Here is a 14,290-nt window from a genome sequence, read left to right as displayed (position 1 = left end):
ATGGTTGGTTCTGAAAAGTTTATGAAAATGTAGGAAATATTACTGCTTTAAAACACTGAACATTAGAAGTTATTTTAAAAATAAAAATTATTTCAAGCATTGTCCCTGCTCTTTTTTCACTCACACAATATGTGCATGATGGAAAGATAATACAGCCGAAGAAAACACAGCAGAGCTCTCTAAAATTCTGTACATCTAGAAATCATGAGGTGATTGATAAGAAGTGCACCAGAACGTCTTGCTGTTTTGGTATTTCGTTAAGCATGCATACTCTGAACAGGAATAAAGAATATTTGTTTACTAATGTATATGGAAAAAAAGGTACAAGCACTCTTCTGGATTAGCTGCCACAATTGTATTCAATAATAGATGAAGAAGGAGGTTTCAATTTTCTAAGACAAACAGGATGGTGCTTATTGAGAATACAAACCCTTAATTCACAATGAATAGTCCATCTAAAACATGAAGATGAGAAGCCAACTGGGACTTTTACGTAAAAAGAAAAAAAATGTTTGGAATGACCATTCCATTAGAAAGAAATTTCAGCATAATAAAAAGGACTTAAGTAATGAAGCTGGTGAAGGGTCTGGAGCAAAATTCTCATGAGGACTGGTTGTTTATACTGGAGACATAAAGGCTCAGGGGGACCTTATCACCCCCCGGCACTACCTGCAAGCACAGTTAACAATGTGGAATGGGTGTCTTCTCCTAAGTTACATCTGACAGGAAATGAGGAAATGGCCTCAGGTTGCACCAGGGAAGATTTTGATGGGATTTTAAGGGGAAAAAATCATGGAAAAGGTTATCAAGCAGGGCAATAGGCTGTCCAGAGAGTAGCTGATTCACCATCCCTGGAGGTTCTTAAAAGCTGTGTAGATGGGGCGCTGAGGGATATGGTTTAGTAGAGGACTTGGCACTGGATTAATAGTTGGCAGCTGGATTAATAGTTGAACTTGAACTTGGAGGTTTTTACCGTAGCTGATTCTATGACTCTAACCATGGCCAAGAGACATTCCCAAAATACAATTTATCAGCTATAACCACATAAGCATTGCTGTGACTTTTACATTTCTGGAGAATGATGTTTCCTTAGTGTCTTAGTTTGGATGAGATAGTTATTTTTCTTCCTAGTAACTGGTACAGTGCTGTGTTTTGGATTCAGGATGAGAACAACATGGATGGCATTTTAGTTGTCGCTGAGCAGAGCCGACATTAAGTCAAGAACTTTTCAGCTTCTCATGCTCTCCTGCTGCTGGGTAGGCTAGGGGGCACAAGGCTGTGAGAGGACACAGCTGACCCTGATTGACCAAAGGGCAGCTGTGATGCCATGCACAACACACAAAAATGATGAAAAACTGGCCAAGTTTTGGGTAATAGTGCAGGCCACAGGGCATCGGTTGACTGGTTCTGTGCAATTGTTTTCATTTGCAACATTTTTCTTCCTTGGATTTAACATCTCTTTCTCTCTTAATGATTTACCTTCAATCATTAAACTTTTCTCAGCCCCCAAGTTTTCATTCTTTTAGCCCTCGAATTCTCTCCCCTGGCCCACCAAGATGTGGAGTCAGCAAGAAGCTCTCTGGTGCTTAATTGCTGTCTGGAGTTAAACCTTGACATAGAAATTAAATCTGCAGTGCATTTTTCTCTCAGCTGCATGCTAGAGACAAAAAGAGATAACAAAGACATTCTGATATACCCTTGCTAAATAAAGGCTGTGTTTGATGTGTTCTGCTTATCTGACAGTTTAGAAACTAAAGGAAATTTTGGGGTTGAGAATCGACAACATCATAAGAAAAAAATTATACATCTGACAGTAGCAATGAAATAATTGGGGCAATTAAAAAAATAAACATTTAGACAACTATTGTAAGGAGGAGATATATTCAGTAAAGACAGGGGAGAAAAGCCTAAGACTGTAAAAGTCTGGATTTTCTTGGCATCCATGACATTCAATACACTTTATCTGGATCAAAACTGGTATTATATCAAACAACTATTGTGTATTAATTACCCAGTTTTAAAATCAATTCCTGAATATTTTTTTCCTGATATGCATTTATTTTAGCTTTTTTTTGTCTAAACCCAAATTGAGTCTAAATTTCTATCATGCTAAGTAGGTGGGAGTGGAGATGGAGACTCCAGAAACTCCACCTAAACTGATGGGGTTTTGGTGCACCTCTTGATCCATTCTTCTAATCCTGAAAGCCATAATTAGTATTACAATTTCTCCCCAGTCTTTTTTTTTTCTTTTTTTCTTTTATTTTCTTTTCTTTTTTTTTTCCCAAAGGGATGTTTTTGTTGCTAAAAAATCACACTAAAAACTTGAAAAACTTGCTTCTTTTCCACAGTTCCTTTCTCTCCCTTTGGTCAGTTACAATTCAGCATTGCATAGAACAAACCTAAGATTCTTTTAATCTCTCTTAATGAAAGGCACACAGCTACTAATAGAAATAGTATAGATTTTTCTATTGATAAAGGTTTAGTGGAGAAAAACTGAGAGCCTGGAAGGTAGGAAAACAAACTGGGAATACAGCCAAAACCAACAGAAGTAATATAGAGCTGAGAACTTGGAAGCTACAGATGTACATAATGAAGGCTGAGGAGAAAGATCTGAGTTTCTACATGGCAGCAGGTACTGTGAGAAGGTGTACTTGGCCTACTGTTCATAATTACAGTTACTAATAAAGCTGACATATTTAAAGCATGTAAAAAACACTGTCTCAATTATTGTTCATTCCTCAAGCATGAAACAAGTATCACAACCTGACTAAAAAGCATATGTCCACAGCCAGAGGAGACTGGGAATGCTGCCTAGGTAATAAAATGAAAATGCCAGACTCTTTGATATGCCTTTTGTGTCTTTCCCCTGTGGGTACACATGCAGAATGTGCATTTTTGTTCTCTATAGCACTGGGACTTTTTCTTGCAGATGCTTTTCAGTTTTGGATGTATTCAGAAATCATTTAGTGACAGTCATCCCAGATGTATAACTAAGCAGCAAGTGGCAATAGAGTAAATTAGAAAGTGTATTATGTTTTTCTCTGCTGTAAAAAATACATTGTTTTTCCTAACAAAAGAAAAAAAAATCTAAACAAAAAAAAAAAATCCACCATCCCCCACTCCCCTGCCCCCAAATCAGCTCAATAAATGAAATTCAGTCTCTTACACTATATTTGTATTTTCAGACAAAGCTAATTTTAATTGATATTTCTGAGCTTATTTTTAAAAATATTGCATATATTTTATTAGAGTTCGAAAACAGTAAAATCAGAAATTATCTGATAATATTAATCTTACATGATAAATTTCTAACAGTTTTGTGGACTCTAAAATAGTTCTACAAAATCTGTGTGATGCAGATACTTGTTTCCGAGGACATTTCAGATACAGCCTACGTACTCATGAACTGAAAGAAGCCAGACCATTTTGAAAACTTTTGCAATCCTCCACCAGTGATCTTTGTCTTTTATCTACATTGTTTTTATATCTCAGTGATTGCATTTGGGAAAGGTTTTTGAGCACTACTCAGCACCTCAAGGAACACGTATCAATAAACAAAATATCTTTGTATTACTCAGAATTAAGGAACTAATAACTCCTTACTAGGCTTGTATTTCATATCTCTAACTCAACTACATCAAGACAGATGTTACACTGAGATATAAGTCAAGCTTATCATGTGGTGAAGCTACCTAAAGCATCTAGACACTCACCTCTCAGAGAAAATGGCATGGTACTTTCTATGGTATCTGTCAGTGCAGTGCTAACAACTAGCTGATTCCTTCATGGTTCAGTTCAGTTCAATAGCATACCTCTGCCAAGTGGCAAACTGTCAGTAAGAACAGCCTAAACTGAGTTTCTGACATCTTTTAGGGCTTGGGACAATATGCAGAGTTTTTTCAAAACACAAAGGCTGGTTTTCATTGAAATGGTATGACATGCACTGTTATCGACCAGTAAGAGTTAAACTCTTTCAATCACTTGGCACATTTTGTCTGGCTGTGTTAAATGGATCACTGATTTTCCAGTGGGCACAAAACCAGACAAACATATGGACAACATTTATAGGCAATCAGTACATTTACACTTAATTTGAGTATCTCAGCTGACTAATGAGGGGCAGACTTAAAGCCAGAGATTTCCAAGCTGTTGTCCATACTGAGATCACAAACTGCTGTTTCAGAAGACTTGTCCTTTATGAATCTGTTGGCCAAAAATATTTAAAATCGACCATGTGTTCATATGGTTCTTGTTGTCACGGTTCTTATCGTTCTGACTCATTAGTGTTTTCGTTTACCCAAGGACTAAGATTTGGACATGAATTTCTCATTGGTCCTCAATTAAATGTGCTTTGTCATACAGTGGTCTCAGTGCACACAAATCCAATCACTTGAAAGCAACTGAAACAATGTGCCCACCTAATGCTCTCCATAGGTCCAAAAAATAGCAAGCTTCTTCCCCCAAACAAGTATATAGTTTGCAGCCAGCTCTCAATTCTCATTTTTTTCACTCTGGGATTATCTATGTTGCTTGCTAATGTAGTATTACACTTAATTCAGGTAATACCCTTAATTCAGGTATACTATAAAATATGAGTGAAAGAGACAAAATTTGTCCTTTTTGAGTTTTGGAATCTGAAATGGGTTTGGATTTATGATGCCTTGGTCTCTGATCAACATGTTTACACAGAATGTCCCCACTATGACTACCTCATACCTTCAGTGAAGTACCTACATAACTAAATTTACAGATCCATTTACAGGACATTTTTTGTTTCGGTAAGAAAAGCATAGAAATGTGACCTTAAGTCACATATAATCTAGTGACTAGTAACTAACAGTCTGATTCTATCCTCACACAAGTCAATCTTAAATGTTTTTACTCTAAGATTGTATCAAAAGCACTTGAGCTTCCTATCCTTGAATACTCACTTGCACTCAAGTCGAACAGTTGTTAAACTACTGCTGCATTTTCCAATGGAGATATTTTAGGGCCACTTTCTGCTGACGTAATTTTCTCCACCTAAGTGATTTCAACAAATGTGAACCACCTTTTTATCAATTCTCAATGTAAAAGATTTCTTCAATGCAATTCTAGGACTCTATTTTTGGTTTTTTCTATAGCTGTAAACCATTCCCATAAAGGTTTATATCACTGTTGTGAAAGGTATGTATTAAACTGTAGGTGTTTTGATGAGATACAGGTATCAAGTTTCTGTATTGGAAAATCATACATAAGTAGACACTGGAAAGGACCTCTGGGGATTACCCAGTTCTCCTGTTCCATTGCCCTGTTTACAGCAGGGTCAACTATAACAGGCTGCTCAGAACCTCATCCAGTTGAGTTTTTGATAAATCCAAGGATGGATGCCTCACTTCGAGGCAACCTATTTCAAAGTTACCTTTATAGTAAAAAATATTTTCTTTCATTTTAATGGACCCAGCATTATTTCAGTTTTTGGCCTTTGCCTATTTGACTGGGGACCACTGTGGACTGAGAAAATCTGCCTCTGTCTTCTTTACTTGCTGGGGTACTGCAGGGGTTAATGTATTGGCACCTCTGATGGGCACATAGTCAGACTAATTTCTCAGAAAAAGTGTGATAGTTTTCTTCATGACTCTGTCCTCTTGGCATCTCCTTTTTTTTTTGTGTATAGAGAGAAGTGGGTCCTCTGCAGTCCTAACATGTTTATCAGAAGGTCTCTCTAAATCACTTGCACCCTTTCCTTGACAACTGAGTCTGTCACTTCAATTGATTTTGGTTGGCCAATCTCTTGTTGTCAAAGATACTTCTGTCCCTTTTGATCAACTCAATCCCGCATATTCCTAGCCTCAATTCTGTGGGAAAGTCCCATGGTCCTGAAAGATGAAACTGTTATCAATACCAGTTATGTAAGCAGTTGTTGACCAGCAGGATTTATCTACACTCTCTCAAGCACTTCCTCTCATTGTCAGGATTGTAGGGAAAAAACATTGGAGCGACCACGTCCTTTATCATGCTTCTGGAGACATGGAGTCACCTATGGTGTGTTCCAGGTCTGCTCTAGGCCTATCATTAGTACCTACATGGAAGAGCAGCAAGAGATGATAATCCCAGGGCCGGAAAAGGCTTGTTAGTCTCACCATGGCTTCCCAAATCCAAGCCCTTGGAAAGCAGCAATCCTACTTAAACAACAGGTTTGTTGCGCTGGCAGATGGGGTCCTTCATCCCCAGCGTGGAGTCCCCCCACACTGGCACTTGCTGTTCTCTGTTGTGCTGCTGAATGCTTCAGGCTCAGCTGGTTTGGACACTTTTTTGGCATAACTCCCAGTCCCTCATCTGCTACAAGGACAGTGAACCTGTTGCACATACTCATTAAATAAAAATACATAATGAAATTTGTAAATTCTTTTCATGTTTTGTTGCTTCTTGGCTTCATCTCAGGAGGAGTTTGATGAAATTCTCTTATATTTCCTTTCTTGGTTTGTTTTTGGGTTTGGTTGTTTGTTTGCTTTTTCATTATTCCCACTACAGAAGGTCTAGCAATTCCTGAATAAAAATCGTGGCAATAATTGGCATTTCCTCAGTTAGGAAAAAAAAAAAAAAGGGAAAAAAAGGCAACAAAACATAGGTGGAATGCAAGGAATTGCTTAATTTCACCTCTGTATCTCAGTCATTCTTGTTCTTCAGACACTCAATGGTTCCACTGAGCATGTGTGAATGAGTGAAAACCAAACATGACATTCAGAATTTTTCCCAGGGAAATTGCAGTGGTATTTATACTTCAGACTACATTATAGATATTTGTTATCATATTGATGTGGTGAAGCTTTTGTTTAAAATAATCTGCTTTGCCTATAAAAAGAAACATATTTCTGTACAAATTAAGCTCAAAACCAGTACTAGATTGAAATATGAGAGATACAGTGTCTGATTAGAACAGAATTAATCTGGATAGCAATACATTTTATTGAGACATCCAAGGGATGCTGGCTGGTATTAAAGGTGTACTGAAACAAACATAGTAAAGCATTTATGCAATATATCACGTCTTTGCCTTAGAATAAAAGTTTCATGAATTATTAAAAATATTACTAGAGAACCCTAAACAAGCTTTCTTTTTTACAACAGATCCTAAAGGTAATGAAGGTTCCTGACTATTTTAGAGCCTTGGCATCATGCCTCAAAGAAGAAAATGCATATGCAATTAGTGCTTCAGAAAGCTTCTAGATAACCAGTAGTTCTGATAAGAATATGTGCAGGTGTGTCCCTACTTAGGGTTTCAATAGCCCTTGAAAAACATGTTTGAAGGCAGGACTTAAAGTAATGAGGAAATATTCAAAGTCTATCATGATTATTTTGAAAGGAAATTTTGGTCAAGAGTTTTGATTTCAGTCCAACCGCATATGACATAATCTTGCATTTTCACAATTCCATGACTGACCTGCGGAAATCAATTAATAGGATTGCTCAATAAATGAATGAAATGTTTTCCCAGTGCTTTCAGAGTCAATTCTCCTGTAAAAGAATAAACTATTAGAATAATCTTGAAAATTATTTTCTCTGGGAAATATCTCAGCATATTTCAGAATTTTGTTATGCAAAAAACCAGATTCTATAAAAACACAGTATACCTTTAATATAATTTAGCTTTTTTTTTTTTTTTTCTCTGAAAGAGGTTCCCTAAGCAACAGAAACAAGAGCAATTGACTCTTACAACAAGTGACTCAGTTCCTAGTAGTACAAGACCTGGTAAATTGTCACAGGTGTTCCTCAGCTCCCTCTTTTCCATTTTCATAAGCGAAAAAGGAAAGGGGTCAAATGATAACAAACAAACAAATAAATAATACTGCAAGATATGGATCCTGGGCAGGGTCACCTTCCACTAGATCAGGTTGTTTCCAAGGATGGGGCATCCATAACTTCTCTGAGCAACCTGTTCCTGTGACTCATCACACTCACAGCAAAAAATGTTTAGTCTGAATGCTTGGAACAGAATATTAAAATCTAAAGGAGGACAGATTGGAGAACTCTAAAATAACTAAAAGAAATGAGATAATGAATCTTTCTCTGGGCCATTTTCTTTTCCAAGTGTGACATAATTTTCCCAAGCCTGAAGAGGTTAGCAGCTAAAGAGACCTGATGAAACTAGAAAATGACCTCCTAGTTTTTGCAAGACAAACATTAATACATAACTTGTCAGTTGTACATGTTTTATGTCAATTATTTCACTTTTTTTTTTTTTAATACCAACAGAAATAAGAGACTTTTCTTTATTCCTGCAGAACTTATTTTGTCATGAAAGAGATACCATACTGTCATTCATAATTGATGGAGTGGGAGTAACATTCGCATTTTCTCTAGAAAAGTAAACAGGTGCAAAGCTATTTAATATACTTTAAGCAAAAGAAAACACCCTTGCTGCTATATGGAGAATTTATTTAATATTTAATTAATTCTTCCAGTTAATTATTGTGCGTTGTGTTGCAAGGACATATACGTGGGAAGCTTTCAGAGAGTGTCTGAGCACCTATGGATTTCACCATTAAACTTGTTTCAGAATCATTTCCTTGTGAACCCATACCTATGCATGACCTTCTGCTCTCTAAGCCTGCTAAGTACATGCCATTACGTAATTCTCTGCAGCTAAGTTTCCTTTTTTAGAATTCCCTTCCTTATGAATCAATGACATTTTGTAGTTTCAAGTCTCTCTAATACCACTGCCAGTCTTCTAATGCCTTCAAAGGTACAAACTCTTCATTTCCCACCTCAAGCATAACATTAGTCTCCATAGAGTGCACAAATCAAATTTAGGGTTATGCTTTCCACAAGTAGGCGACAATTCTCCAGCTTCTTCCTTATGTTGAGAAGTTCTTCACTTCTTTCCCTGCTGTCACTGATTTTGTGTGTCCAGCCTCCTCACTGTGGGCAAAAATTAAAGCACACCATCTGGGACTACCTTCCTGTATCTTTACCACATTGATTTGCCTTCTGTTCACAAGTCTCATTGGAAAGCCAGTCTTTAACTTCCTCTTAATCTCCATTTCCTCCCCTCTGTGACAGTATTATTCATTCTATAGAGTATTTAAAATTCAGTTTATGAAAAAGATAATAGAAGGCTTTCACTTCTATGGTGTTTAGTGATCTCGTTGGTTGAAGTTACAAATTTTATATATATCTGCATCTTCTGTCAAAAAGATCAAATTAAAACATGTTAAAATAATGTCATAAATAAAACAAATAAATAGAAATATGATACTTGTTTGCCAAAATCATCTTTCAATTAGATGAGTAAAGCATAAATATCATAATCACTCTATCCAGGTAATGTATAATACCACAGATCAATACCAAGGACATTATCCTAAGTCAGTAAATCAATAGTTAATTTTGTGTATTCCAATGTCTCTGACTCAACTGGACTTATTAGAGCATAAAGGAGTACACCAAATAATGACTAAGTTTTCAGTCTTTTTACTGTTAGATTCGCTACAGTACAAGCCAGTGGAGGGAGGTATTTCAATAGATCTTGAAAAAACCTTTTATTGAAGGAATATGAAGAAACTGTTCCTTTTTTTTTTAGCTAAATGTAAATGGAAAATAAAACATTTCAGGGATAGAGAGTCAAATCTTTGGGGCAACACAGTGAGTTGTATCAGCAGCAAAACTTTTCAGAAGAACTGCTGCAGTTGCTAGTTTTGGGTTGAACTACAGCTTCTGTATAGTTCTTCTCCAGGATGTATAATTGGCAATATGAAACTTTTTTGTCCTGCAGTCACACTTTCACCACATGGGTACTCTCAATGAGGTAAATGCATAAGTTTAAGTCACACAGAAGTCAGCTTGAATTTATTTGGCCCGGGGACAATTAAGAGCTTGTCATTTGTTATGTACCCTGGACACCATTCATGGTACGTTGAGGTTTCAGACCCTCTTCTGTACCAGTGCTTGTTTGCTTTGTTTAAAGCTTGGAGAATTTCCAGTCCCACAGAAATCTAGAAACTTCATTGATGCAGACCTATCTTCAGACCTTTTATTTCCTTTCAAATGTCAGATCACCTGCTCTCATCACCTAGGAAGATGATCCTCCTGAAGCACTTTGAGTGATTCTCAATATTTTAAAATAAGTTATAGGCTTTAGAGATCATTATTATTCTTTTCTCTGTTTAGCATAAAGCACAAAAAAATCAGTTTTACAAGGAAATTAAATGTAGTGTACCAATTTAGGAAATTGTTTTCAGTTAGTCCAAAGACCTGACTAATTTCTTTTTGGGTAACTTCAGCTTTTAACAGTTAGGTACCATGTACTATATTCCTCAATGCCAGACCTCTTTTCAAATCTTTTTCACAATTTATGCAATGAACTAACCTACTTTTTCTTGAAATTTAAACTGTCAACTTTATTTTTTTTTGCTATTAAAAAAAAATAGCAATAATCTCTCTCCACCCTTCACATAAGCCTTCCATGCAATCCAGAACATAAGTTCCTAAAAGACATGAATTACATGATTTCACTTTGTTATATGTAATTTTTTTTTCTCCCTTATCAGTTTATAAACAGAAACCAAAGAAGAAAATATTTTTTCTTCCAGTTCAAATTAGCATTATCATCCATTGTTTTATTGCAATGCTCATTTCCATTACATTAAATGTCATGGAAAGGGAAATAATTGCCTTTAAATTCAAAAGGATAGAGAGTTAATGACAAGAAGGACATGGGACTGCAATGCAAGCATTATCATATAACTATAACTTTACCTACAGTTTATTTTCTTTACTTTACTATGTGGTAAGTACAGAGAAATAATAGCTTCCAGAAACAAAGCTCTAAAAGAAACATCTATTATAATTTTCTGCATGAGTCTCCACATACAATAAAGTGACAGGATTTGCATTATAATTTGACGTACAGAACAACACAGGCAAAAATTGAATTCAGAGCTATTGTTAAGATACTATTTTCTTTTCTTTTTTTTTTTTAAATGCAAATACCCCAAAATAATGTATTGTGTTATATAGACTGTATACATGATCTGATCTTATATAAATCTTTAGGGACAACACAACTTTTTGTCCCCCAACAATACCTTGAATTAATTATTTTAACTTTTTAAAGAAGAATTTGCAAATTACTCTGGTGAAACTCTACCATAAGGTAGCCATTATTCAGATGCTGGCTGGGCGTCAGTGATCACATGGAAGGTGTGAGCCATTGCCTTTGAAGCACAGGATTTGTTTTATTCTTTTTTCCTCCTCTCTCCTTTGCTTTTTAAACTATCTCAACCCACTGCTTTTCTTCTGTTTGCTCTTTTTCTATTGTCTTCACCATCCCATAGAAAGGACAGAGTGAGTTAGTGGCTGTGTGGTCCCTAGCTGGCAGCTGGATCAGCCCCTCACGAGTGTGGGGCTGATCTTTCTGAGGCATTGCTAAGATAACATTGTTATCTAATTTCAAGGCTCTGTATTATACCACATTACCAACACCAAAAATGAAGGATACACATTGCAAGTGTCATTCTGACAATGGTAATTCATCCTTACCTTGAAAAAATGCATCAAAGGTATTTGAGCTGCTTGACTGTAGAATGAAGCTTCTATAAGGGTAGCTGATTAATTATTCCCAAACTACCAGAGGGTCTAATATGACTGACAGTGGCCTGTTCTGTCATATGATAACTTGCTGGTATGTAACTCTTGGATAACTGGAGTTTTCAGATGCAGTAGAAAATCAGAATCTCCTTATGCTGATGTAGTTGTGCAATTAAACTTTGTATTTCACCTATCCTGATCTCCCACCAGAGAAGTTTTAGACTGGATATTAGGCAAAATGTCTTCATTAAAATGGTGTCAAGCATTAGAATGGGCTGCCTAGGGAAGAGATTCAGCCACCAATGACTCAAGGTATTTATTTACCAGATGTGTACGTGTGGCATTCAGGGACATGGCTGAGAGATGAACTTGGAGGTGTCAAGCTTACAGTTAGTTGAAAATCTTTTTCAAAGTAAATAATCCTGTGACTCATCCCACAGTCCAGTTGTTTAATGCCACCCCCCACCTGGAGAGCCAAGGTAAAGTCTGTGAAATATATGTTGCAATTAGAGCACATATTGGAATTCTTTCTCACATTCAGATCTTTGGTCTTTGACTTGTATAATAAGGCTACTGTAATTTAACTGAGAAAGAAAATGGTATTTGATGCAGAAATTATGAAACTCCTGAGATCTCCATCTGTTTTTAAATCTTCCTTTATTATGCTTCACTTACTTCCTATCATCCAGTTTTTTACCTTTTAGAGGGTGAAGAGAGCCTGTAAATTAATTTTTAATTTTTTAGAGGATTGTTAATCCATTATCTGTTATTTTACAGCTGCTGAAAAAGAAGGGATGAGTCTTCTTCCATTTTTATGAATATATGTTAATTCATTAATCCTCTTCCTGTTGATCACTGAAGAATCTTGATGTATAAACAGATAATATTTGGAAAAATTTTGGTACACTTTGATCATGAATACAATAAGAAGGACATAGTATGTGAAATAATATAGTCACGTGTAACTGAATAATGCAATCACTTAGTGAACAAGTGTTTTAGGTCCCTTTCTAGATTCAACTTAAAAGATGATCCACATGAAAGTTATTTTAGAAATGTATATAATAAATGTTAGTTTAAGTAAACATACTCTGGAGAAGAATAGAGAAGGAGAAATTTAAAATATTGAATAGAAATGAATTATTATTACTATAGCAAAATAATACCAGAAATTCTCATTTTATTTTCAAAATAGCTTTATTTTCAAAATAGCAAAACCCATTCTGGTTGGGGGGGGAGGGGGGATTTGAGAGTGAAATTTTGTTGCTCTTAAAAATGCTAAGGATCAATCCTGTAATGAAGAAAAAATACTGAAAATTTTGAATGTGTATTAGCCAACATCAAAATGAATCCTTTCACACCTTGCTGTTAAGTTTCTACAGCATTTATTTTCTGTAGATACTAACTGTATCCACATTGATGTTTTGAATGTCATGCTTTCTCAGAAACAGTAGTTTGAATGGATCTCACCGATTTGCTGTGCTGTGTTCCATTTAAAACAAAATTGCATAGGTCTGTGAAAAACAAAGTGAGAAATATATAGGAACTACAGAACAAAAATAAACACAAATAACTTAAGGAAAAACAATGGATGAAAGACATGTGAAGAAAAAATTAAAACAGTGTTTGAAATTGCAGTGAGCTACTATTCTTTGTCATGCTAAATTTTGCCCAAATGATGAAGTTCTCCTTGATCAATATTTCAACTCATTTGGTGAAGCATAGGCAAAATTCTCAAGGGATAAAATAGATTAATTTCATTAAAAATGTGTCTTTTTCTCCATTTCAGCAACCTTATTTTTTGGGAAGAATGTTGTTTAAGCTGCATACAAAACTCCATTTTGTCAGTCTCAATTAAAAGATCAGCTGCAGTTAGGAATAGTACCTGTAATGTCAAGATTTGCAACATACTCTCCTACAGAATAGGAAAACACATGAATGGGAGGGATAAAATTTATTTTGTGGAATACTCTCTAGCATGACTTTAAGATGGCAATATGTGTCCAGTATGAGATCTTGAAATATTAACTGCAGTCTAGTGGCAGAAAAATACACATTTACAATAGTATCCAAAGAAAATAACAAAAGCGCTACAAACCATGGTCTCCGTATCAAGCACTTGATTTTGTCTAAGGTGTTGACTAGTCCTTGAAACATGTTAAAAAACCCCCTCCAAAATATTGTACAGTAAGAAAAATGTATGGAAATTAGAGAATTCGAGAAAATTCTTTTGAAGGAGATAAGTTTGCTTCAAGTTTAGGAAATAGTGACAATTGCTGGTTACCCTCAGGATTTGTCAGAAAAAAAATGCAGTTTCTTTATGCATGTACTAAGAAAAGCAAGCAAGCAAAACCAGACAAACAACCACAAAAAAAGCAAATCAACCAAAGAAACCAAGCAAGGAAAACCCCCAAAATCTACACCTCTCATTCACTTCAGGGTTCCTGAAATTGCAAACACTTTCAGCAATAGTGTAGCAGTCAGTGGTACGTACAGGGCTGTTCAGTTCACCCAAAGTGAAGATTCCAGTGGTGGGAAGCTGAACTGTGGATTGTGCTGCCTATGTCCTCAGTGATCGTTGATTGGTGATTAGTTGTTTAGTTGATTCCATATATAGTCACCTACATTTAAGCTTCATAATATAATTTGAATTCTACATTTATCAGTTTAGTATTCTCATAAATGTGCTGGTAGAAACTAGAATAAGATGGAAAAAAGCTGT

At 35.8% G+C, this 14,290-nt stretch overlaps 1 protein-coding gene across 1 annotated transcript in view; it reads right to left on the bottom strand.

The window, feature by feature from the left end:
• Positions 1–14,290, bottom strand: part of EYS (eyes shut homolog) — a 704,955-nt gene that overhangs the window by 459,169 nt on the left and 231,496 nt on the right. The window lies entirely within an intron of this gene.

This window comes from Melozone crissalis, unplaced genomic scaffold (assembly GCF_028551555.1).
Source record: "Melozone crissalis strain CALT ecotype California unplaced genomic scaffold, PUWL_Pcris_2 ptg000027l_1, whole genome shotgun sequence".
NCBI lineage: Eukaryota > Metazoa > Chordata > Aves > Passeriformes > Passerellidae > Melozone > Melozone crissalis.
The sequence above is the reverse complement of the archived record's forward strand: the minus strand, read 5'-3'. Positions and strand labels throughout refer to the sequence as shown.